A 27,482-nucleotide genomic window follows, 5' to 3' on the forward strand; every position below is an offset into this window, starting at 1 on the left:
GAGAATCATGTGTTCCTGAGGCAGAAGAAATTGCCACATGCTTGCTCTCTGAGGAGTTGGTTAGTAAAACCAGTGTGACAGTGTGATCTTGCCAAGCTTTGCTGAATGGTGCTTATTTGCACAAGGGCAATAACAAAGACTCACTGATAGTGTGAACTGTCAGCACTAGGTCTAGTATTCAGGGACTCTACCAAAGGAATGCAGGCTGATTCATGGAAGCTGAGACAACTATTAATAGTCAGGTATAAGGATCAAATATTGCAACAACATCTGGATGTGGAAAGTGAAGAGCAACAGACTAGGTGTTGTCAAACCTTGCACTAGGCAAGTCCAAAGGAGTGGGAGACATGCAGTGGAGAAAGCAGAAGGGACCAGGGAGCTATGATGACTACGTAGTTACTTCCTGAGCCACTCAAACAGAGTGACTTGATTCTAAAAATCATAAACGTACGGAGTCAACACAGTGTATTTTTATAAAAGCAGAGGTCTTAGCATTAGCAGGACAGTAAGCTCTGCCATGTATTACCTTTGTGACCTCAGCTACGTTACTTACCTTTGAAGCTTCAATTTCTTTATCAGTAAATGTGACAATGTGTGCACTGTGGTTGCAGTAAAGAAGCTACCTAAGCACTTAACCATGTAATTGGAATATAGTAACCACACCATAATATTAACTTTTATTAGTATTGCCTTAGTGCTCTTTACCCCAAATCAAAGCGAATGAAGACTGGGTTGATTCCTGGTCTGTGGACGGGTCTGGCTCCATAGCCTTAACAGGCCCCACATATATTTAAAGGCATGTTGTGTGACTCAGGCAGCCACTAGCTGTAAAGTCTAAGTACAAGTTTCTCCATCTTGGCTAGACTTTGCAGACACTTGGGGGGCTTTATAAAGAGTGATTCTTTGGTTTCAATCTCAGAGTCTCTGTTATAACTGATGTGGGTGTGACCTGGGTATCAGAAATTTCAAAAGTGGAGGGACCCGGCATGGACCCAGTGGGAGGTGGCTATGGCTGAGGATGTGGCTGTGGCTGTGGTAGTGGCTGTGGATATAGCTGTGGCTGTGGATGTGTCTGTGGCAGTGGTTGGTCGTGGCTGGGGATGTGGACGTGATGAGTTGAATGTGGAAGTGGTCATGGCTGGGGATGTAGATGAGAAGGTCAGCAGTCTTCAAGAATAGTCTTATAAATATGTAACTTCTAGCTACACCAAACATTTTATGCTACATTTTTGATTAATTATACTCCAATTCTGAATACCCCTGTGAGTTCAGAAGGAAATTTGACTGTGAAGTACTTGATGCAGATTGAAAAAAAAAAGGCATAAAAGAGAGACCCTTGGACACAGCCCACACAACAGCATCAGTGAGAATGACAAAGGAGATTGGTAGACTAAGCAATGAGAAAGAATAAAATAAAGCAGTTGTAGGTAGAGTGCAAAAAACATGAACTTGTTATTATAGAAGGAAGCAGGAGAGAAAAACAGAAAGGAAAGTAAGATTAAGTCTACGTAAGAAATCACTCTTCTTACTTTTGGAGGAGGTTCTAATTAGGATAGGAAGTCAGCTCTCTCTCCTTCCTGAGAGGCCAGCATTACTAAGGCAAGTGTGTTCTCCTTTATTGTTAGCTGGCAGGGGAATTGACAACCCATTCCACGTGTTCTTGTCTAACCCAGAAGCACTGGTATTGGAGAGACAATAAGCAAGCATGGGTGAATGCAGCCTTAAGAGCAAGTAGGAGGGCTCAGTTTTCAAAGAAGAAAGAAACCTAATCACCTCCTAATCTCTGAATTTGGCAGCCTGCAATTATTCTTCCAACAGATTCTTCGACAGATCTCAGAGCTACAAACCTTAAATTGCTAACAATAGCCTTGCCTCTGTGGTCATTTTTCAGTCTCAAGGTCATCTGAAATTTGCATAATTAACAGTTCTAATTTATTTTTTTCTTCAAAAAATCAGAGTTGTGATAAAAATAGAAATATAATATTCTTGTTCTTTAAATGGTTTTCATTCTGTTTGGCAATTGTTTTTAGGTCTGAGAAGAGTATAATAATTAGGATCCATTATCAAGATGATTGGAACACTGAATCACTATAATGGCCTTTGTCTATATAGATCGTGGCCACATGTTCATATAAATGGTACTTTTATAGCCATTTCTGGAATCTAAACTTAAGGAAATAAAATAATGCTATCTTGCTGAGACAGCTTCCACATTCAAGAATATTAAGTGAAATTGTCTTTTCTAGAAGTCACAAGTATTTTCCCTCTTAGTACCAAGTAGTGGGTGAGCACACTCAAGCAGGGTCAGCAGATGGCAGGGTCCACCCTTGCCAGGTGCTCCAATACCCCAGGCACCTATTGAGAGACGAGAGTAGGAGCTTTGTACGCGGTTTACCAACTTCATTAAATTATCAACTTCTCTAAAAGCACAACTCACTGTCTCTCTCTCTGCGGAGGAAGCAATAACATAAAGCTTGTTCAAAGAATGATTTTCCTTCATCTTCTTTTTAGTGTCTGTGCGCACATAGAGAAATGATGGTTTCTACATGAATATTTTTTCCAACTTAACTTACTACCCTACTCACTTATTTCAATGTTTTCATGACAGACCTTTTCTTTAAAATTCATGTAGAGGTGACTTCCCATTAGCATATTTGGGAATGATAAGGGTGTATGGTTGGAAAGAGGGGAGGAGACTGACCACACAGGGTCCCACATTCCTGCCATTCATTGCTCTCTGCCCAGCTACTTTCTTCACAGCTGGCCACAACCCAGAATTCACAGACTCAGAACACTTCCATGCAATGCTGTCACGAGACAAAGGCCTCTGCAGCTCTGGGGCCCCCCAAACAGGTAGCCCTCATTTTTAGGAAGACCATACATACTGGTTTGCCTAAGACAATATGATTTTTGCCTGTTTCCCTAGCCTATTTATTAATTTCACCTCTTTTTTACTCTGTAAAACCTTCCTCACTTGAAAAATAAACTATACAATCACCGTACTTTATAATTTCCCTTTACAACGACATCCCTCACCTCTCATCCCCACTATGCAAATTGGTCATATCAGATTTACTGACATATTGGGAGAACTTTAAAAGAGCAAAATGTAAGTTAAAAAATTTTAAATGAAACAGTACATATGATTTCCCTTATAGTCCAGGGAGAAAAAACACTGAATAATATTTTTAGGGATGCATCCTAGTTTCTACCTTTGTCCCCTTTCCATAAGACCTAAGACCACACTGTGTGGCAATGTGTATGTGTGTGGTATGTATGTGCAAGTGGAAGTGGGCTTAGCCTCTAACAACTCCTTTTACCAAGTAATTCTACATATACACACAATCTTAATAAAAATAGTATTATATGTAAAATGCAGGCATAACTTTAAGAAAGGTCCCCAAGGCTCCTCTTCAAACCAGGTTGCCATAGTGAGACCCTGCTGCATAGAAACCCTGAACCCTCCACCTTCTACATCCCCTCTGAGAGCACCTTGAACCCTCCACAGTGCTAGACTCCACAAACCTTCCCACAGGAGACAGTCTCACTCCAGAGTCCATCTCTCTCGTACCATAAGAACTCAATAAACAGTACAGTGTCAATGTGTGCATTTTCCCAAGTCTGATATATGTAATATATTACAAACGTATCATTTCAGGATGGAGCAGGGATGGGGGGTGTTGTTCAGGTACCAGCTGAATAGTCCAGCCTTGGTTTTGGTGTGCTAAATCCAGTCCCACTTGATGACTTCTTATCAATATGAATTCACTGTATTGTTTCTCTAAGCACCCAGCAAATAATTGCTGTAGTACATCTCTACATGCACGTGCACATGACAGGTACACAAAACCATCCCAAGACAATCATCAGTTCTCAGAAATAGCACAGTCCAAATTCAAAAGGAGAGCGAAAGATGAGTTTCTAACAGCCCTGTGATTGGCAATGCCCTTGATGCACACAGTGGAGGTAGTTTGCTGTATATTTTATGCTGAGTGATGTCAGTTGTGCTGCGGATGATGTCCCCCCAAAACTTAGTCCCCCCTGTGATAGTGTAAAGAGGGTGGGAAATCCTATTATGATAATTAAAAGGTCGGGCCTTGATAAGATTCTGAGGACCATACATAATGAATTAATTAATAATGGTGGTCGTGGGCGTGGTTCTGAGAGTTTAAAAGGAGAGCACATGAGAGTCTGTCTCTCTCTGCTTCTACCATCTTGCCACGTGATACCCTGTGTCACTGAAGCCACCACCAAGGAAAACCCTCACCAGACCTGTTCCCCAGACTTTGGACTTCCCAGCCTCTGAAACTGTAAGCAGTAAATTTTGTTTCCTTACAAAGTACTCAATTCCAAGTATTTTGTTATAAGCAACAGAAATGGACTAATATAGTAGTGTTTTCCTATCCTGCTTGTTTTCATAATGTGTCCCTTTAAGCCTGCAAAGAATAAGAAACAAACAAAAAACATTAGAGAGCCTACAGATACCTTCTCCATTAGATTCACAAAGATTCAGCTAATGGTTGAAATTGCAACCTGGGAGGAAAAACTACATACACAGAACACCCTCTTAGTTTCCAGCTGCTGTCTGAAGGAGTGATGATTTTATTTGTATTGTTATAATTTGGGGGGGGAAATAGTAAAAAAAAAAAAAAAAAAAAAAAAAAAAGCTAGATTTATTTCCCTCTCCATTTTCTTTTTTCTTTTTTTTTTTTTTTTTTGTCTTTTTGTGACTGGCCGCACGGCGCTCAGCCAGTGAGCGCACCGGCCATCCTTATATAGGATCCGAAAATCCGAACCCGTGGTGGGAGCACTGCTGCGCTCCCAGCGCCGCACTCTTCCGAGTGCGCCACGGGGTCGGCCCTCCATTTTCTTTTTTATTTTTGCACTTTCTCCTCCATTTAAACTACTCCCACCTTCTGCACATTTATGTTACACAGGATGTTATGTGTAGTTAACAAGAAATGCCATGAAACATATGAAAAACGTCTTCCAATTATTTAATGCTTTTTGTGCAAACATAATAATATAAAATATATGTCCAATCAGATGAGTCAACCCACGTATCAACACAGAAACTTTTTATTTCCACCAAAAAGGTGAGTCAGTATAGCAGTGAATAAGACACAATTAAATCAGGGAGTTATGGATTGAAATCTTGCGTCCACCACTTACACCTCACCAAGCTCACTGAATGATCATGTGAATGAATGAGCAAGTGGAAATGAAAACATTCATTTATCTGAACTGACATGTGTCACCGGCATCACTGTAAAAAAAAAAAAAGGGTTGGTGTTTGTGAAGTAAAAATGCTGTGGACACTTAAACCTGAGAAGTGGAAGGAACAATAACTACCATACCAGAAAAGAAATGTCAAAATGAATTTGTAGTGTTTATTTTCAATGTGCCCAGCCTGTTTTGGTTCTAGGACTTTCTGCTATTATGCTTAACAAAATGCATATGTCTAACAAAGAATACATAGGGATAGCATCAGTTACCCTGAGGTGACCTTCTAGAAGGCAATTTGTTAATGTGGAGAAATACACCAATGACCGAAAGGCCAAGGTTATCACCATTCATTCATTCAACAAACATTTATCTGAGAAACTAATAAATACCAGGCACTGATTTTCTATAAAAATACTGTTTTTAGTAGGACCAACAACAGTTGGTATACTGCAACAGCAAAAAAGACCCCAAAAGTAATGTATCTGGAGAGTATTACAGTATTTACTTCCTGTATAAATTAATTTCTTCACTGCCCTGAGCATAAGTCACCTTCCTAGAGAAGATTATACTGTGGCCAGACCTTGCTCTAATTCAGCCTCCTACATAAAGAAAACACGGCATATCAAGATGAGATGATATGTGAAGGTTTCCAAGACCACCCCCCTCATTGAGGCATTGGTAAATTTTGCTCTCCTCTTAGAAATAACTATATTTAATACAAATGGTCCTTTACATGACTGACTGGACTGTAGACAACAGAAACCATTTCAGTTTTAAGGTCAAAAACTCTTAACAAGTATAGCAGACGTAAGTAAACTACAGCCCAAAGGCTAAATCTAGCCCAAAGCCTGATTTTATAAATAAAGCTTTACTGGAACACAGAGCACGTCCATTTATATATAGTCTATGGCTGCTTTCTCCCCCAATGGCGGAGTTGAGTACTTGTGACAGACTATATATATGGCCTGCAACACGTAAAACATTACTATCTGGCCCTTTACAAAGTTTGCCAATCCTTCTACTATAGGAACAAGGCTGTAAATTGGGTTTCATTTCTAGAAACCCATTTAATAACAAAAATACAAAAGTACAAAAATAGATCACACCAATAGGCTAAAAGAAAATTCAAACATATATATATACACACACACACATATTTTATAAACTTTTTAAATATATAAATATATATACATATTTTATAAACTTTATTCAACATGTCAAAATTAAACACAACACAAAAACTGTAACATAGATATTCCTTTCGGAGTAGTACATTTCATAATGAGCAGAGCAGGCCTAGGCTTTATAAAAAAAGAACCATTAAATATGAACAATGTCTTCTCTACTGAAACTATGTAGCAAGCAGAATCTTTTCTCATTGTTCCAAGGATTTTCAAGATGCATTAAAAATTAATGTCTTCTTCTCTCCATTAATTACCTCACAAAGTATTGAAGTGCTAAATTCCAGAGAGAGATAGATTCCTTATTGTCTTCCTTAACTGTCCCTTAGTTGAAGCATGGTGGCAGACTGTTACAGATTGACTACATCCTGATATCAACATTGCATTTTGTGGACATTACTATGGTGCTAGATGTTATTCTCGGGGTCCGTCAATAATCACAATTTTCCTAAGAATTCAGAAGAACAAATCAAACCATGGAACAAAAAAAGGGGTCACCCATTCTAGAGCCCCACTGAGAATGGGTTTACTGTATCCTGTGACTTTTCAAGGATCTGTATGACCTAAATTTTTCTTGCTAGAGCCAAACTTTCATCTCTTCCTTATATATCCTATTAATTTTTTATTGTAATAGTTGCCCATCAGAAATGCTGCATCATGAAATAGATGCTATAGAAAATTCTATTTGTCTTAAAGGATAATTCAAACATGGCTCTAACACATTTTTGCCATCGCCTACACTTTTCTCATCTGCCCTATATTTGGGTCTCAGGAGAGTAAAATCTCTCGGTCGATCCTGCCCCCACGCTTCCACACTGCTGCTCTGGCTCCTCCCTGACAGATCTGGGTTGACATTTCACTGTACTAGTTGCACAGCCTTATGGTATTGTCTGCATGAGGGGAGCACACCACGCTTACATTTTACACATTCAGCACCTCTGATCTTGAGCAAGAGCTGAAGTGTTGAGACCTGTTCTTAGAGATTTGCGGAGCTTCCAAAAGTGTTAAAGGACATTTAATCCTCAGAAGGAGGCCTATCTGTCTTCCCCAGAATGACTCACTGTTTCTAAGAGAGGGACAGCCCAGACACAGGGGAAATTCCTTTGCAAATGGTAAAGAAACTTCAGGATTAGCCCCAGAGAAACCAGCAAAAGTTTACTTTTTAAAAAAACCAAATATAAATATGATTTCCTTTATTCATAGACTAAGTAATAATAATAATAGTAATAATGATGGTAATAATAACAACAATGCCAGGTAAATTTTATTAAATCCTTACTCTGTGCCAGGCATTATAACAAATGATATTGATCAGGGGATGACAAACTAGGGTCCATGGGCTGGCCTCTCCTTTTCATAAACAAAATGTTATTGGAACACAGCCACAGTCATTTGCTCATGTACTGTCTATGGCTGCTTTCTTTCTACAATGGCATAGATGTAGTACTTGCAACAGAAATCACATGACCCACAAGGCCTAAAATACTTGCCACCTGGCCTTTTACAGAAAAAGTTTGCTGACCCTTAATATACATTATCTCAGTTAATTCCTGTGAGAACTCTGTGATATAAATACTATTGCTATTCTCATATGAATGAGGAAACTGAAATTCAAAAGGCTAGATAATTTTACTATGGTCACAAAGTAGGTGGCAGAGCCTCGGATTTGGAATGTGTCTATGCCACAGCCCTATAAGGCCTGGCAAGGTTTCATAGTGACCTTAGGCAAATCATTTCACCTCCCTGATCTTCAGCTCCCTCCTGTGCAAAGGAGGGCTTTGGATTAAACGGCAGTCTCGGTGTTTCCCATCTGCAGCTTTGTGCATGTGCAGCCTGCTTTGCCATTTCACACAGCAAAGATAAAGTCACAGTTTGCTGTAGGAAGCATGATATCCATTTCTGTCAAAGGAGATTTTCCAAATGCCACTTAGTAAAGGGATTTCACAGAAATAACTAGAGAAGCAAAATGAAATTATCACTGGTTTACAAAGAAATGCTGCTAGAGGACTATTTTCTATCAATAAGTCACATGAACATCTTGTTCTGCACAGTACCAGGAATGCAATTATGAGTTCTAGGACAAAGGTTCTAATAAATGCCTATAAAATACAAAAATTAGCCTTGGGTGTCATGAGATACGTAATTAGAGAACTTTCTGATGACCTCCCCAGCTGTCTGATACCCCTGTGATGTGAGTAGGTTCAGTTTCCTAACTGTTCCCTATACTTCGATCCATAGGTTCAGGTAGCACCATGTTTTCTCTGTGGCCCACTTGTTCTGAGATCTATTCCTTACTCTCTCTCTGCTCTGGTCCACATCACAGAGGTGTTGACCCCTGCAGGCTATATTCCCTAGGCCCAGCATCATTGCTGCTAACTGGGTTCCTCCAATGGAAGGCACTGATCAGAGGACAGAAGAGAAATGCCTCCTGTGCTCACATTCTCTTTTTCTCCCCCCACTCCTCCTCATGCACCTGTCTCTCTCTGCCTTGAGCAGCATCTCTGGCAGTGATTGTTTCTCCTCCAGCTTAGCTCACACCAGAAAGACTGATGACGATTCCAGCTTCTTTTACCCGATATCAACCCCTGGACTCTGCTAACCCTTCTTCTACTGTTGCAAATCTCTGGGTTGCCTAACTCCTCCTTTTTGGTTTCTTGGTGCTCATATCAGCTGTGTCACCAGGTCACTGCATTAATTCCCCCTTGTTTTAAACACTTAAAGGGTCTTATGTTTTCCTAGATTTCCCCAACTTCACCACACTGGGTTAGATTCAAACCATCCCAGCTTTTGTCCCAAACAGCAACCTCCACAGACAAGCCTCTAATTGTACACGTTTTTCCTGTCGAACCTCAACCCATACGTAAGATTCTTCAGGGTAAAGCCCTGTTTCTCCCAGTAGCAAATCAGCTCTGACCATTCACACATTTGTTTAAACGTTTCAATTTAATAAAAAGTTTTCCGGTGAAGACTCATTAATTGCCCTAAGTGAAAATATACACATACAAAAAAGTATATTCTGACATATCACAATACTCACTGTCCAGGAATTTAGGTCTCTCTGGCAGATATGATATAATCATATAAAACTATAACATGGGAAGGTGTGTAATTAGCACCTAAATGGAAGAAAGAGACAGCAATGGCTATTACCACAGCCTGAAAAGAAAAGAAATCATCAGAGGTGGGAGTAGTCAGGAAAGGTTTCAGGTCATGAACGAGATAAAAGTTGAATGCCTTGTATGGACAATGGATGGAAGAAAGGACATTCCCGTTGGGGGTAGCATGCACAAAAGCACAGCGCAGTCCAAGTCCAAGCTATTAATTACTCACTTACGTGTGAATAGGGAGTATGCTAAAGTTAGAGACAATGATTAGATATTTAATAACAGACATGAGAGAAAGTGCTGACCTTACAAAACATCATTATGTGGGGAAAGAAGCATTGACTTTGGAGTAGGACCAACCTGGGTTTGGAGCCTAGCTCTGTCTTTACAAGCACGTGTTCTTTTCTTAACCTGTCTGCATCTCAGTTTCCTCAAATACAAAATAATGGTGAGAATTCCCTACAAGGGTGATATAAACTTGAAATAAAGCAGTGCACATAAAATACTTAACAGGGTATCTGACTGACCATGGGCATGCAATTAATGATGGTGGGGGTTGGTATCGTTGTAGTCGTGTTTAAGCTTCAATCAGTAGGTCAATCAGACAGTCTCCAAGAAGAACTAACAGACAACCTATGCCTCTCCCAGAATTGTTGTGAGGATTAAATGAGAGGATGTATGTATGTAAAACTGCCTGGCACAGAGAAGGTGTGCCACTTGGCATTTATTACTGATATTATCACACATACGTGATCTCAGAGGTGTTATAATAAATATACATGATCTCTGCTCTCAAGGAGTATATCATTTAATATAAGAATCTAATATGTAAAAAGGAAAAAATAATAGTGTAACTCTGTGTGTGGGTGTGTGGGGGTGCATGTGATGCTGCCAGGAAAGCCTGTGCTGGGACAGTGTCCTCAGTGCAGGCTAGATTGAGCAGGGAATCTACTGTAATTGAGGAGAAGTTCCAAATCTGAGCTGGGGGAGAAATTCGTAAGGGAAGTACCCATGTCAGGTGTATGATGTGAATAAGAAGTTAGGTCACTTCACTATGTGGAAGGCAGGCTGGTTGACATGGCAGTTGTTATGTTGCTAGGTTTGGGTTTGTGCGTAAAGTCGGATGGTACAGGGATTAGTGGGTTAGTTTTAGGTTTGTGTGGGACAATTGTTAGAGAATGTAAAAACAGCCATTCTTTTGGGGGTTCTCACAAATTCACATTCACACAGAGACTTACAAGGAGTAAAGGCCTTATATGAAGTCTGCGGCTCTGAATGTTCTGCGGTCAAACCACCTTCTCAAAGGGCAAAGACAAGAGACAAAGAAATTAACCATGAATAGACTGTGTGGACAAGCCCCTAAATGGGAAGTCCCACTCCAGCATCTTTAAGACCAACCATTAGATGGAGGCATAGTGACTGTCTTTGTTGTGTTAACCCTCTCTCAGGGCCAAATGGACTACAGCCTCATCACTGTTATCCTGTCAAGGAAGGAAATTATTTGCAACTATATATTGCACCTTGGTCATTTAATGATACCTAAATGCTCCTTGAGGCTGTAACTACTTTTTTTTTTTTTTCTTTTTATTAGGCCAATTACTAAGACTCCAGTGCTACAGCTAAGGACAAGATGACACTATTTTATCAAAGACACATATTTTTAGGAACTAACAATAATTGAGCCAATCCCTTCCCATGAACAGAACTAGTGGTACACAGGAACATCAAGATAAGAACACTGTAGAATTCTGTTCTCTGAGAAGAATTATTTAGATCATGTTTTAAGAACACTGTGGTGTAAGTGGAGTGCAACTGCAGAAAACCTATATGAAGGTACATGGGGTTTTTTGGTTATTATAGTCATTGTGTTTTATCATTTATGACTGGACCAAATTATGAATTTTCCAGTGTGGTATAAAGAAAGAACACTAGTTAAGAAGTCACATAAATAGTCTCTAGTTCTATCTTTTGTGAACTATAAGAAGCAGACTATTGTTATTGGACTGTATTTTCTTCTTTTAATTTATATCTACAAAAAGATAGGACTTGAATATACAGTGTTCCATTCTAAGAATCCCTGCATGAAATATAATTATATCTGAATATAATCCCACTACCTGAAATTTATTTCAAATGGAAATATAAGCATTTTTAATTATTTTACTATCCTACTTTATAATCACATATTTATTCATTCATTTATTCATCCAACATTTGGGTCACTTAAAAATGCTTTCTGAATGCAGATTATGTTGATAAAATTTTGCTTACTGTTGTGGGATGGGAGTTTTTATTAGGAAGAAGCTTAGATTCAAAGACTTGCATTGTACAAGTATCTGTGAACTGTACTATTGTTATCACGATAAAGATGTTGAAGTGAACTGTATTAATCATTTATTAGAAATGGAAAAGTCACAAATGTTAATGTTCCTCCTAATGGAGAGCCAAGAGACAGAGATCATAACCTTAGTTTTGCAGCCAAATATCTCTTACCCTTTCCCCAGAAAATACCCCATTAGAATATTTGTGCCCTCCTTAAAAACTGTAAACTGCTTTGACATTGTGGTTTTTGTCTTTGAATGTTCAGTATACATGGAGCTCATTAAGTATGAGTGATCAAACAAGTGAGAGACAGAGGGAATGCGAGAGAAAGACGGCTAGAAAGATGTTTACCCAGTAACATATAGGAGAAGAACGTTCTACTCTCTGAATTCTCGGGGGTAAAAAACTCACATATGTTAAACTATAAGCTCTCAATAAGCAATTTGCTCATTAATTGGGTATAAGGGAAGAAGAGTACATGTTACTATGATATCAGCTAATAGTACATATTTAAAATGCAAGATGTTAAAAGGTAGAAGACTAAAACAAGAAACTCAAAACAAGTAGAAACAAGGTTAATTATATATTTACAACAGTTCAAGCCGATTGATGGGTATTTGGGCTTCATTATATCATTTTCTCTACTTTTGCATATGTTGAAAAACTCCCATAACAAAGAATTAGGAATAAACAGATATGCTGAGCAGGTATTATTCATGGAAGCTGTCATGATTTGCCTTGGTGATCACAGTCCATGAAGCGCATGAATTAGAACATAAAAATTTCAGTGCTAGTAGTATTCAAATACAGGATGACCTTGGACCTGGACACTACTATATTACATATTTGCACCATTTTATTTAAAATAATATGGACAGCTAGAAAGCCAAGATGAGGTTCCCATGAGTGTATATATGGATACTATCCACCAAATCAGGAGTTCCAACTGAGGGAGGGAAAGATAAAGGGTTGGTTTAAGAGTCTTATCACAGACTTTTTGGTAAGAGACTTCTCTTCTTTGGCCAAGCTTTGATGTTTCAAAGTGAGAGCAAGTGGCTTTAATATCTACCAGTACCGGGTAGATATATTAATATCTACCCGGTACTGGGGCCAGCTTGAAGTGAGCTAGTGGAGAATCTATGATATACTCAACTTTTAAAAAACTAGCTTTTTCTACCTACTCACTGTACTCCCCACCCCCACGATTCACTCAGTCTACTAGAGTGGCAGCTCTCTTCCTGATGACACACACAACATGTAAGAGTCATCTGAAATGTTATTTAAAACTCCAACCCTCTCAGCCTTCATTTAAAATATCACAATTTCCACCAATATGAAACTTTATTAAGACCCCACAGGTGATTTGACTTTCTACGGGATTCCAACCCATTCTATGAATAAGACAAATGTCACCAGCTAATACCTAGTGTGACTCTACAGGACCATATCTTAGAGAACATTCAATAAAAAAGAAAGCAGCTTTCCTGGTTGTTGCTTCCTGGGGTTCACAGACATACTGAGCCCAAATCCCTCCCACTGCCACCACTGCATGGCTTTCTCAGCTTTAAATCCCTGCTGGAATTGTTATCCTTTTCTAGCTCATTTTCCCCTCTGAGGCTGCCATTGATCTCCATTTGAAACTGTTATTCACCTGAATATAGGTGATGAATACCCAGAGAAACTCATCTGATTTACACTAAGCATTGCATTCCCCCCACTGACTGTGACAACCCATAAAGGTAAATAAGCTACTGTTACAGTATTTTAGGAAATATTTTTGAATGTCAAATACACGATTTTGAAAATGATTTGGCAATCTACTAAGAAACACAAATGTGCTAAGAATAAAAAACGATCAAAGGTGTGAGAGTTTGTGTCTATGTGTGGGAGAAAGTCACATCACACCTTATATAACATAGATTATAATAGGTTTGATATTAGGAAAATTAATTTTCTGGAATCACAATAAGAGGTTTTCTTGTGACAAACATTTTACATGAGACAGGGCTCTAAACCCAGGGAAAATCTCAAAGGGATCCATGTTCTCTCGTCCTTTTCAAATTAATTCTTCAGTGAGATCTAGCGGAGATTTTATTTTAAATGAATTTTAAAATGAAAACATACTGGCATCTTCAACTTTGGGCAATTTTATTTTTTAATTTGTAAAGAAACAACTTGGTTCCCACTTATGAAATGTCTCTGCTTTTTGTCTTTCCTCACTCTGTCCATCTGGCTCACAGCTGCCAGAACAATCACCCTAACACATTACTTGAATCCTGACACCTCCCTGCTCTTTATTGCCTAACCTGACAACAAGTTTGGCTTCTGTCCCATAGTCCTCCACAGCTGGGCCATTTAACACCCACCTATAGGTTCAGATCCACTCAAGACTTCAGGACTTAACTAAATCCAAGTCAAGCAGATTTTTATAAATATTCACATGAAAAAGATTAAAAACACCTGTTTAACAAAACTAGGTTGTTGATTACATTTGGAGTGTGAGGACAAAAACGAAGTGAGGATTAGCCACAGGTTGCTCCACAGGTGACTGGGTCTACTTCAACTGTATGGAGTTTCAGGTGCATATGGAACATACCTAGAAAAGAAGCCAAGCAGGCAGTTGAATATATAAACCCATACATTCAAGAAAAAAGACTGAATTGAAGGTATAAAGAAGTGAATGTCGTTAGCAAATAGGTGAAAGGTTAAATATAGGAGAAAAAATATGTAAAAATGCTATAAGCCAGAGAGAATCTGTCAAGTGATAAGTGAAGAAGACCAAAGAATAATGAGGGAAAACATAAAATTGAGGCATGGGAAGGCAAGAAGCCTTCCAAGGAGACAGAAAAAACAGCCCAGAATTCTCCTTTGAGATCAAACTTTATGTACTCAACTGCCTAACAAGTGCACAGGCACCTCAGGTTTTACCAATCACAATGTGAGATCTTGATCTCTCCCCCAGGCTTACAAATGCTACTTGCTCAAACAAAAATGCTGATTCTACTTCCAGTCACTCCCTACATCCAATCCATCTTGAAATCCTACTGTTTTTAACTCCAAGAATATATCTCAAAGTCCTTAATTTCTCTCCATCTTCACTGTCACCTCTTCAATCCAATTCACCAACATCTCCTGCTGCAATAACCTCCTTAACAGTTCTTGCTCTTTGCCTGGCCTGTTATAATCCAGATCATGTGACCTCCCTGTCCTGCATGAAACCTTTGAATCACTCACTCTCCATTGCACTTAAAATTTAACCTGGCCTCCCTCCAAGGATTATAAAATGTGCTGCATGATCTGCCCCCTGCTTTTGCTCTTCAACCTCATCTCCATGCCTGCACACAAACAGTTCACTGGACAAATTTGCCAAACTCTTCTCAGCCTCTGTGCCTTCACAGGTGCTGTTACCTCTGCCTGTGCTGTTTTCATGCCTGGTTCTTTTTTTCAGTCAAGTCTCGGTTTAATTACCACCACCTGGACTTCTCTTTCGTTGATCACTGTATCTAAAAGTGTGTCTCCCTTGGTCCCATAACTCTCTAGTAAAGTTCTCTGTTTACTTTCTTTAAGACATTTAAATTTTAATTCTTAAGTGTATGTTCCATGAGACCATTTGCTGTCTCATTAACCAATGAATCTGCAGAAACAAGCAAATGCCTGAGATTTTGTTGAATGAATGAATGAATGAATTCTGAACTTCCCAGATGTCAAATATCCACTTACTTCAATATAATCATTCTTCTGAACTTCTTCTAAACATGACTTGATCGGGTCATGAAGTTAATTCCTGCTCCATACAGTTAATCATGTCATCAACCTACAAAATTAAGTCATATGTAGTCTAGCATTTAAGAGCCCCCAAATCTCACTTCTGCCTTTCTTTGTATTTTCAATATAAGACATGGGGTCCATCTAGGCTGATCCACTCCTTCATCACCAAACAGGCCTGGTGGTTTCTGACTACCAAGCTACCTTGCAGAGACAACCTCTATCTACAGTGTCCTTTTCTGTCTTGTACACTGATATGTCCATTGAGGTATAGCTCAAGTCTCCTCCAGGAAATTTGCAGATTGAACAAGTGTTCAGTGATCACATCTTTCTCTTAACTGTTGTGATTCATGTTCTGTTATGCTCTTTTAGAAACTTTTCATGTGCTACTTTAGATCACCTTATTTTTTTTTTTCATTTTGCCTTATAGTGCTATTAAAATAGTCATATCTGCATTGTTTCTCCATGGGTACATTGTCACACATTGAGAATAATTTGTCTGTTTGTCTCTCCTAAGATGTCTTGCACATTTTAGGAGTTCAAAAATATTTAGTATTTGTGTAATTGATCCCTTCATTCACATGAAAACATTTTGGCAGCACAAATGGGAAAATCTGTTAAGTATGAACATAGAAATTTGGAACTCACACTTGCCATAGAAGGCCATATTTTATATTTGGAAATATTTTGGTTGATTCAGAAATTCTAATGTAGTATAGAAATTAGTGTTGCTTGGTATTAAATATCCTTACACATACATTTTTTGTTTGTTTTAGAATATAGAAAAATATAAACTGCTAGGTACCATCATAACTAATGAACTGTAAATGGACAAGGAGTTGCTAAGTGAAGTTTTCCACTGGGGCTAATGTAATGTCCTGGGAGATTCCTGAGTGTTGTCCCATGTCCACTCAGTAAGTACCCTCATACTTTGTTGCCTGATGACAGTCTACCGAACATTCCATGCTAAATTAATTGAATCAACAGTGCAGCCATAAACTAGAGAGAGATCAGGGAACTTTCAATCACAGAGCAATAATAAATTTATTTTGTCTAAAAACAACCCGATTGAATCTCTCTCTTTTAATATTGAAATTGAAGCTTTATAGATTATAAAAAAAAATCTAACATATGAGGTAATATTTTAATACTCTTCTTTTATAAACAAAACATTGAAAGTAAATGGATCTCAAAGCCTGAACTTACATAATTGTTAATAGATCGCTACAGGGGCTCACACAGGAGAGTGTGGCGCTGATATTGCCAAGGCCGCGGGTTCAGATCCTGTATAGGGATGGCCGGTGCGCTCACTGGGTGAGCGTGGTGCTGACAACACCAAGCCAGGGGCTGTGATCCCCTTACTGGTAAAAAAAAAAAAAAAAAAAAAATAGATCTCTACATTATCTAGCTGTTCCTAATGCCAGAGCTACTGATGGATAAAGTGATTCTTATAGAGCAATTCCTATTGAATTCACAAGGGAAAATAAAATGTGGTTTGGAAATCTGAGCATAATAAAATGTACTTCCAATTCAAGATGGTAGACTAATCATATGCACTGTCTCCTATGTTAACGACAAATCCTTGGAAGTAATAGAAGATTCATTAAAATATGTATACTGTCATACCTAACAATGCTCACAAATGAGAAGCAAACTAGAAACTTTGAGAAACCTCTAAAAGACACAAAGCAGATGGGATGAATGTAAAGAAAGAGGCCATATCCTAAAATACATGAAGTAACACGAAGAGTATTCCATGCCCAGAAGTGGTGAATGTCAGAAACAGACAGAAACCCAAGGTCATGTAACTGCATAACTTGGTGGAAGGAAACCCAGAAATTTCATCATGGAAGATCTGCCTTTTTAAATATCCCTTCTTCCTCCTGAGTAAAACAACAATCATGTGATTAACTGTACTCAAGCAGAAACATGGAATATGTGAGAATGGCAGTACTCTGGAGAAGCTATACCCCACCCAAAAAAATACATCCAAGTACCTCATGCATCTACAAATCTCATTCTCGTTCAAATCAGGTCACAGTACAAGCTACAGAAAGACTCCCAAGGAAGATGCATACCCACAACAGATAATTTAACAGGAAATATTCACTAAAGATATGCACATTATCAAAAATCAGGACATATTAATGAATGCCAATATCATGACAGAGAAAACAAACACAAATTCAAATCAAATTTAACTGATAATATAATAAGTAAAATTAATATGCTCAGAGAACCGAGAGAATATCACATGCAATAAAAACAAACACAAGCCATAATTTTAAAAGTGAGAAATTTTGAAAAGAAGAAATGGAAAATTTAAGATAAAGATAGCAGTAGATTGCTGGACAGCATACTGGGCAAAACAAAAGAGAAAATTCATGAGCTAGAAGAGCACATAAAATACAAAGGACAAAGAGATGCAAGGCCTAAAGGAAATTCTACAAACAATCGAGGATACACTTGGAATTTCTACTATCTGTTTAACAGGAATTTTAGAAGGAGAAAATAATGAGAAAAACTTCCCAGATCTGAAGGAAGACAGGAGTCCTCTGATATTAAAGCATTACATGTGATAAGTAAATAAAAACAATACATCTAGAAACAGCATAGTGCCATTTCTCAACATCAGAATAAAGGGAAATATAATTTTTAAACTTTTAACAATTAATTATGAACAGATTACCTAGAATGAAAAGAATCAGATCAGTCCCTGACTTCTCAGCAGCCACACAAGACTTAAGAAGGCTATAAAGCAGTATTATCCAGGAGCTAAGAGAAAACTGTATTTCTTCTTTCCTTCCCTTCCACCCTCCCTCTCCTTCACCTTTCTTCTCCTTCTGTATCTTTACAGTTCTTTGTTTTGTTTTGTTTTTAACATTTGACATCCCAGTTGTCAAAGCTAATGCTTGTAGGAACAGAACTAAAAATTGTCTGGGAAAGACAAATTAATTAATATAAGTATAAGGGGAAAAGTTCAGAAAAATGAAACCAAAGGATAATCCGTAAGAACAAACTAAAATAAAACAAACCAAAAACAAAGCATAAAATATAGAAGGGTAGTGGGAATTGTTACACCTGATTACACTACACCTTGTAGTTTGATACAGGTAACTTAAAGGTGACTTTTAGAAGCACTTAAATATTTATACATTTTCATTATTGACAAACATTTATAGAAGAACCATTAACTAGAATAACTTTAAAAAGTATTAAAAGTTTTTGCTGGAACTTCACTTTCATTAATGGTGGAGTAACAGAGACCACATTTATCCTCCATCTTGAAACAACTAAAAAAACAGGACAAAAATGTGTGAGACAATGGTTTTCAAAACATTGAATATCAGGTAACTCAGAAGAGAAGTGCCTGAGATACAGGAAATGAATGAAGAGAGTCCAACACTTGTCTTACTAACTGACCTGCTTCCAAGACACAGCAGAGAGAGGGTGAACCCAGGAGGCACCTGGCAGACTCCCGTGTTGAAGAGAAGCAGCCAAGTGTCCAGGGAAACCAAAGGTGGCTAAAGCTCCAAGAATAGAGGAAGAAGAAGGAGAGAGTTGTGTGAGCAGGGACTGGCAGACTGCAGCCTGGGTGCCAATTCCTGCCCACAGCCTGTTTTTGTATGACCCGTGTACTAAGAATAGTCTTTACGTTTTAAAACATGTAAAGAAAAAACGAGAGAAATATGTGGTAGAGTCTGTATGTGGCCTGCAAAACCTAAGATATTTACTATCTGACTCTTTACAAAGTTTGCCAACCTCTGACATTGAGAGAACACCAGAGGTTTACAGAGGCCATCCCTTGACTATTCTTCAGAGTACTCATGAGGGCATATGTGTGAGAAATCTACCTGAGGCCAGGGAAAGGATTACCCAAAAGTGTTAGAGGAAAGAGTACCGGCAGCTTCCACGAGGCCAAGAATAGTGCCAGCTCTCTGAAGCCAGACTGGAAACTTCATAATTTACTTGCCATTGCATAGAGTATGCAAAAAGGTTTTGCCACAGTAGAGGGGAATAATTAGCCCTACACTAAATGCTCTGCTGGCCAGAGCAAATCTTTTTATTTAATTATTTCTTTATTTCTTTATTTATTTTAATTTATCAATATGCAATGTAGTTTTCGTGTCCCTTTACCAATTCCTCTTTTTCCCCTCCCTCTACCCCCTCCTCTCCATCAACATCACATCTGTTCACTTGTCTTAACAAGTTCAAGGAATTGTGATTGTTGTGTCTTCTTCCCCACTGCTCCCCAGTTGTTTGCATAAAGCAAGACCTGAAAGAATCAAACCATTTTCAAGTAAATTGACTGCATCTCCAAACAAAGTAATAGAGTATTTATGGGCATACAAAAATAAATAGTACCCAAAAATATAACATTTAAAATTTTTAATGTTCATATCAAAAATTAACAGAAACACAAAGAATCAGGAAAATATAACTAACACTGAGAAGAAAAATCAATCAAATGAAACCAACATGGAACTCACAAATATTGTAGAATTAGTAGACAAAGATATTGAAACTATTATTACAATCGTATCCTTAATGTTCAAAAAGCCAGAAGAAAAAATAGAAACATTTTATGGAGACATGAATGACATAAAAATAGACTCAAATTGAAGTTCCAGAGATAAAAATTATCTAAGATGAAAAATACATGAATGAGATTAATAGCAGATCAGACACGGGAAAAGAAAAGAAAGTGTATTTGAATATATAACAATAGGAGCTATCCAAAATAAAATACAAAAAGAAAGAAGACTTAAAATAAAATGAAAACATCATTAGAGAACAGTGAGGCAAATTAGTCTAATTTATATGTAACGTAGTACTTGATGAAGGGGAGAGTAGGATTTGTGGGCAAACAAAATATTTGAAAAATATTCGAAAAAACAAATTTTCAAATTTATTAAAAGTTATAAACCCATAGATCCAAGAATCTCTTTGAACATTAACACTGACAGCATACTTCTAAACAGAAACAATGCAAGTGACAGCAGCAACATCTGCAAAGTACTGGGAAAAAAAAAATCAGCAACCTAGAATTGTATATCCAACAAAACTGTTTTTCAAAATACAGACAAATTAAAACTCTTACAGAGATATAAAAGCTGAAAGAATTCATCACTAGAAGATCAAAGAAATGTTAAAAGAAGCCCTTAAGGTGCAAGGAAAATGACACCAGATGGGTCTATGGATCTACACAGAGAATAAAGGGTACTGGAAATGGTAACTACTTAGGCATCTACACATCGTGAAAGGAGGAACCACTTTTGGCCCTGCTCTATCCCAGCTCCAGGTTACTGCTTATCTACTTCCCACATTTTTTTCTCCTTTCAGCCTGGTTCTTTCCAATAAAAAATATGTTATTCTTTTTAGCATAGCTAAGTTTAGTTATTAAACTCAGAGTTCACCTAGCCCAGAGATTCATAACTTTTCCTTTTTCATACAATGCTTGAGAGATAAGGTACATTCATTAATATCCATTCAAGTAACTTATTTTAGATTCGCTGATCGAGTCTAAGCATTCTTCAGTTTATAAATAAGCAAACTGAGGCTATAAGAGGTTAGATGACATAGTGAGGTTACATGAGGGGTAGTGGCATATCCAGGGTTATAACCTAGGTTTACCAAATTCTAGGTTCAATGACTTTGGGCTCACCAACACAGGCTATTTCTTATAAATGTATGTCCTTTTCCTTGGTACATGGGGACTGAGAATACCTAGAAGGGTCAGGAGGATGAGGAAATATAGGTGGCTAAGGCAAAAGAAGAAGTATGGTGAAACAGGGCCAAGAAAGGGGGCGACGCTTAGTGCTCATACTGAACTGTGCATTCCATACTGGGAATTCCATATGCAGGTGTGTAAAACACAAACATTTAATAATGCAAAACAGCTAAAACCTGTCTAAGAAATTATTTGCATTATGCCTATAATGAAGTTCATAATGTAACCAGAATAGAAAACTAATACTGCCCCCTTAAGCAAACATAGCTGCTTTGTTTAAACAACTGTTTTTTCTTTTAACAATAGTGATAAGTACATGTAATAAATACTGTACTAAGGAAAGTGCTGGAGGTAATAGAATAAAAATGGCATTACTTTTGGAGTAAAAGTTAGAAGCTAAATTTTTCTCAGGGAGTTTCAAGTTACAACTACGTTTACTGATAAACAAACACAACTGAAAATACAAGGGTGAGAAACTTCAAACCAGCACTCGAGTCTGGAACACTCTTTGCTGTAACTATTTTCCTCTATTAAAAATGCCTTTTAAACAACAACAACAACAACAAAAAAAGGTACAACTTAATATACTGCCTCAAATATTTATATCCCATAACAGAGCTCCAGAATTCACAAAGCAAAACCTTCATGAATTTCATGTAAGGAAAAATGGACAAATCTACAATTATCATTTGAAACTTCAAGAAGACATAAGAGAATATCCTAGTGACTTTGGGTTTGGAATATTTTTCTTAGGTATAACACAACCCATAGAAGAAAAAAATAATAAATTGGATGTTATAAAAATTAACTTATTCTCTCTGAAAGAAACTATTAAAAGAATAAAATGACAGTCCATAAAAAGGAGAAAAAACTCTACAAATCATATATCTGACAAAGGACTCATATCCAGAATATCTAAAGAACTCTCAAAAGTCAATAACAACAACAACAACATAAAAAAAAATCTTTTTAATATGGGCAAAAGATTTGAATGAACACTTCAACAAAGAAGACATATAAACAGCAAAAAAATAAAAATAAAAACCTCATGAAAAGATGGTCAGCAGTATTATTATTAGGCAAATACAAATTAAGACCACAATGAGATTGTACAACACACCTATTAGAATGGTTAGAATTAAACAGATTGACCAAAGAAGGTTTGGCACAGATGTGAAGAATCTGTCACTCCCATTGTCAGGCTGTATCTCAGACCCTTCTACCCTGTCCTATGCAGGTCCTGAGCCAGGTAGCTGAAAGAAAAACCAAGTAGTCACTGGCAAAGTGGACATGCTTTATTTTTAGATGGAAGTTCTGCCGATCAGCCGTTCAGAGCCACTGTCTTATATGTGGAGAGTACACAATCGCAGCAACCAACAGTTTGGCAGAATCCCAGTAAGTTAATCATATACCTATCAAATGATCCAGCCACACTGCTTTTAGGTATTTACCCAAGAGAATGAAAGCATATGTACCTACAAAGGTTTGTACATGAATGTTTTTAGCAGCTTTACTTGTAATAGCCCCAAACTGAAAACAACCCAACCCAAATGTCCACTAGTAGATGGCATGAATCAGCAAAAATGGTATACAATGAAATCTAGTCAACAACATAAAGTAGCAAACTACTGAAATATGCAAGAAATTGAAGTAAAAGAAACCAGCCCCTCCTGTTGCCATCAACAGGCTCTGCTCGTCCTGTCACATTAAGCAAATGACCGGAAAGTCCAAAAGTTGGTGCAAGGATTGGAAGCTTTATTCAAATAACCTGCATCTGGGGGATGACCAGGTTAAAATCATCCTGCCTTCTGATGCCTGGTTCTGAGATTTACAAAGCAGAAGAGGTGGGAAGGTGAGGTAAGGATTTTGTCCTGCCGGCAAAGGGGGAGGCTGGTCACGGGTTCAGCAGACAGGCTGAGTCAGATGTCAGGGTCCCATGATGGGATGGACTGGGTGATTTGGCATCATGGAGGCTGCAGATGGTGGACTGGTCAGCTTCAAACCCTTGATATTATCTCAGGGCCGGAGTCCTTATCTTTTAGGGATGCCCCAAAGACAATAACCTCAGTCAAGCATCACTGGAACATAAAAATACCTGGCCTCTAACTAACGTGATGCAACTTTCCTTTAAGCAAGAAGGTGAGTTAATAATCGGCTAGGCTGCTTTGCCTTTCTCTTGGAATTCCTTTGTTTGCAGTTGGCTAGGAAAGGTAAGAAAAACAAGAGAATTTTGTTTCAATTCTTAATTTTAGCGTGTAACATCTAAAGTAAATCAGCATAAGAGTGTGTAATGGGAGATAAACAGAAATAAACTTTTGAGAAGCATCCTTTTGGGACATGATTTCATCCCCAGGCAGTTTCAGCCACATGGCCAGTTTCTCAATTCCTCTGCTAACCTCAAGGAATTGATAATTATCAGTTCCTAAGTTAACAGCTAACTGAAATTTTCTGCTTGGTCTTAGTTACCCCAAATATGGTCATTCTCTGGCTAAGGTCTCTTTTACTCTCTCCAAAGAGAGAGAGAATATACTGTAATTTGATGCAAAGAAACCATGGCTTTTCCAAAAATGAAAACTAGTGCTTTAGAAATGAGCTGGGCCGAGCCCCGTGGCGCACTCGGGAGAGTGCTGCGCTGGGAGCGCGCGATGCTTCTGCAGCGGGTTCGGATCCTATATAGGAATGGCCCGTGCACTCACTGTGCTGGTCACGAAAAAGACCAAAAAAAAAAAAAAAAAAGAAATGAGCTAAGCTCTTCATAGGTAAACAAGAACTGGAACATAGGTCTCCTTATTACTAACTCAATGTTTATACTAATTCAACAGATGCTCTCTATTGCTTAACATTTTATATCTGAGAAAGGGGAAATTTCCTACCACTACACAATTTAATCAAATTCCCCCATCTGTGAAAAAAAAAATGTACATCCTCATGGATACTCATATCAAGTTAGAAATCATGGCACTTTCAGGTGACATAAATGTCACAAGATTTTCAGTACAAGAAAAATGTGTTCAATCTATCATAATTATGCCATGTTGAATTAAGCATTATACGGGATTATATAAAAACCTACTGAAATGATGTTCAAACGTAAAAAGATCGGGAAGTACACAAACGATTATGATACAAGACAGATAATCATGAGTAACCAATGGAAGTGGGAAGCATTATCACAGTTCAAAAGAGAGGCAGGAAACTTTGGGTTAGAGAAAATAGGAATGATTGAATTGAAGAGATATTTCAGATGGCCTTACACAGTGTAGCTTTCTTTCGTTTAAAAACTATTGCATACAATTATCAGAAAACTTGGGAAAGGAGTAGAAAGAAACATTCCTAAAGTCTCACTCCATATAGTGATTTCTCTGTAGTTTTTTGTTATGTAATCATTTTTATATTACAGTATTAGTTAAGACATGTATATACTGATAATTTCAAATAATAAATATACAATTTCTGAGAGTAAAGTTAATATGTAACATGTTTATTGTAAAACATTCAGAAAATGCAGAAAATAATAAACAGAGGATAAAATCACCGACACAAAAATAATCTCAGATAATATTTTGGTATATATTACCATATCTTCCATTTCTTGTATCTTTTTAATACTGTGTGCATTAATTTATACGTAATTAGCAAAGAAGTATCCATTGGTGACAGAGAATATTTAAAAAGACTTGCTGATAACATCTGTCAATGAGAAATCTGCAAATCATTTGGATTGTTCTAATGTTGTAATTTATATAACTTCCTGAATATCCATTTCGTGCAGGTACTGTTATATGTGCTTTATATGCATGAACTCATATAAATCATCATAATAAGTATACTTAAAGATCAGGAAACTGGGTCACAAATATGCATAAAACCAATAATCACATTTTCTGACAAGAAAAAAGTCCAATATACAGATTTATGCAATTTAGCTTTCTGAAGAGGGTTATTGGTTTGCACATTTTATGACATAATGGACACAATTTTTCCATTTTATGACTTTACTGTGTAAATAGTTTAGTCTTTTGGGGGATGAGACAGAATATCCCTGGTCATTGTTTTAAATGATTATTAAATAGAAGGAAGTGACGTCATCAAAATGGCAGAATAGATATTTCCCAGTGTTGCTCCTGCCCACAAGTAAACAACTTAGAACTATTAAAAAGCATAGAGTGCCGGGTTTTCAAGATGGCGGCGGCTGCAGCGGCTGGCGCGGAGTACCTGAGGTGAAAAAGGCGGTCACTGGGCCTCAGGCAGCCGGGAAACCTGTGGACCTTCCTCTCGCCATCTCTTAAGGGAGGACTGCTGCTGCTGACCGGTCGTGGGGGGTGACCGCCACTTTGCCCCCCGGCAGGAGAGGCTGCCTCATTTACAGGCAACAGCTTTGAAGTGTGGAGCAGGAAAAGAACTGTTTCTTAGCTGCAAAAGCGAGTCTCGAAACAGGGAACACGGCGCCAGGGCTGCTGTGGATGCAGCCAGGATCCTGGAGGCCGGGCCGCGCTGAAGGCGGCCAGCTGCCCTATTCAGGATTCGAGGTTTCAGGCCGGCATTAAAGAAGATTCCTGGGAGCGCCCGAGCCGCGCCGCGACTGAATAGCCCGAGGCGGCAGCGGCCGAGAACTGGGAAAGGCGGCAAACCAGAGACAGAGAGCGAGCACCCGACCTGGCACAGCACTGTGAGTGATCCCTGGCATAGCTCTGTTCGGGGGGTGCATGCCCACGCGGCTCCCGCCTGCACCACCAGGCCACTCACCGCCCGGTGCTGCCTCCATTTTCCCAGGTGCGGGCAGCTACGCCCTGCTCGGCCATAACTGAGCCCTCCCACTTGCTTGGCCTGGCGCCGGGCTTTCCGGAGCCTGCGGACCGGCCTAGGCTCCAACTCCCTCCGCGGTTCTCTGGCGGGGCTGGTGGCAGGGGTGTCCCGGGCAGAGTCGGGAGGGCAAGGTAGTACCCGTCACTCCACCATACCCTGGACTCCGGCCCCAGGTAAACTCCCTGTTACTGGGAGGCAGACACCATCTCTGCGGCCACCAGTTTGGAAAAAAGCCTAACGAATTTCTGGTTGGGAATAGTGTGGTAGGAGAGTTCCCAGGTCCGCTTGAACCGGCCGGAGACCAGGCTGCAGGTGGGCGCTAGACTCGGTTTATACTGGGGGGATACAAAGGTGAACAAGACCCGAGAAAGATCTACATAGTGCTACAAAGGCACCCAGAGAGACCAGTCGTCTGTGCCCAGCAGAAACCTGGTAGACTTCCTGGGCGAGGCGGTGCCGAGCAGGGTCTTGAAGGCCCAGCTGATAGACGAGGGGTGCAGAAGACACGCCCCAGCCCAGCACAGTGCGCACAGAGTGGGGAGACGTGCGGCCAGGGAGGCGGAGACTCGACAGAAACCACATACCCGGTGGGGTCGCCACTGCACGATCTAACAGCCTGGGCCAGAGCACACGGAACAGGGAGAAGTCCTGCACGGGAAGTGAAAGCTCAACAGAGATCACACACCCTGTGGTACGTGATCCACCAGCCCAGCAGAGTCCAAGCTGACCAGAAAGGTGGCTCCCCGGAGAAGCTCAAGACCCGAGGCAACCACACACACAAGGCACTAGAGGCCAACTGAGCAGTCACGGAGGGAGCCATATCAAATTGGCAACCACAGCAACATCCTAGTTAGTCATTAGTCTTAAACCGGTGAACTGTGAAACCCCCGGCCACAATGAACAAACACCAAAAAAAAGATACCAGAAATACAAAAAATCAAGAAAGTACACCACCAAAAGTTAATAAATCTCAAACTCTAGATCTATAGAACAAGAAGCCCTTGAAATGACTGACAAGGAATTTCGAGTGATAATTCTAAGGAAACTGAATGAGATACAAGAAAACTCAGCAAGACATCATGATGAAATGAGGAAAAGTATATAGGATCTGAAAGAGGAAATGTACAAGGAAATCAATGTCCTGAAAAAAAATGTAGCAGAACTTGCTGAACTGAAGAAGTTATTCAGCGAAATAAAAAACACAACGGAGAGTTTAACCAGCAGGCTTGTCGAAGTTGAAGAGAGAACCTCTGAACTTGAAGATGGGCTGTTTGAAATAACACAAGCAGACAAAAAGAAAGAAAAAAGAATCAAGGACATTGAAGAAAATCTGAGAGAGATATCAGA

The sequence above is a fragment of the Cynocephalus volans genome, chromosome 14 (assembly GCF_027409185.1).
Source record: "Cynocephalus volans isolate mCynVol1 chromosome 14, mCynVol1.pri, whole genome shotgun sequence".
NCBI lineage: Eukaryota > Metazoa > Chordata > Mammalia > Dermoptera > Cynocephalidae > Cynocephalus > Cynocephalus volans.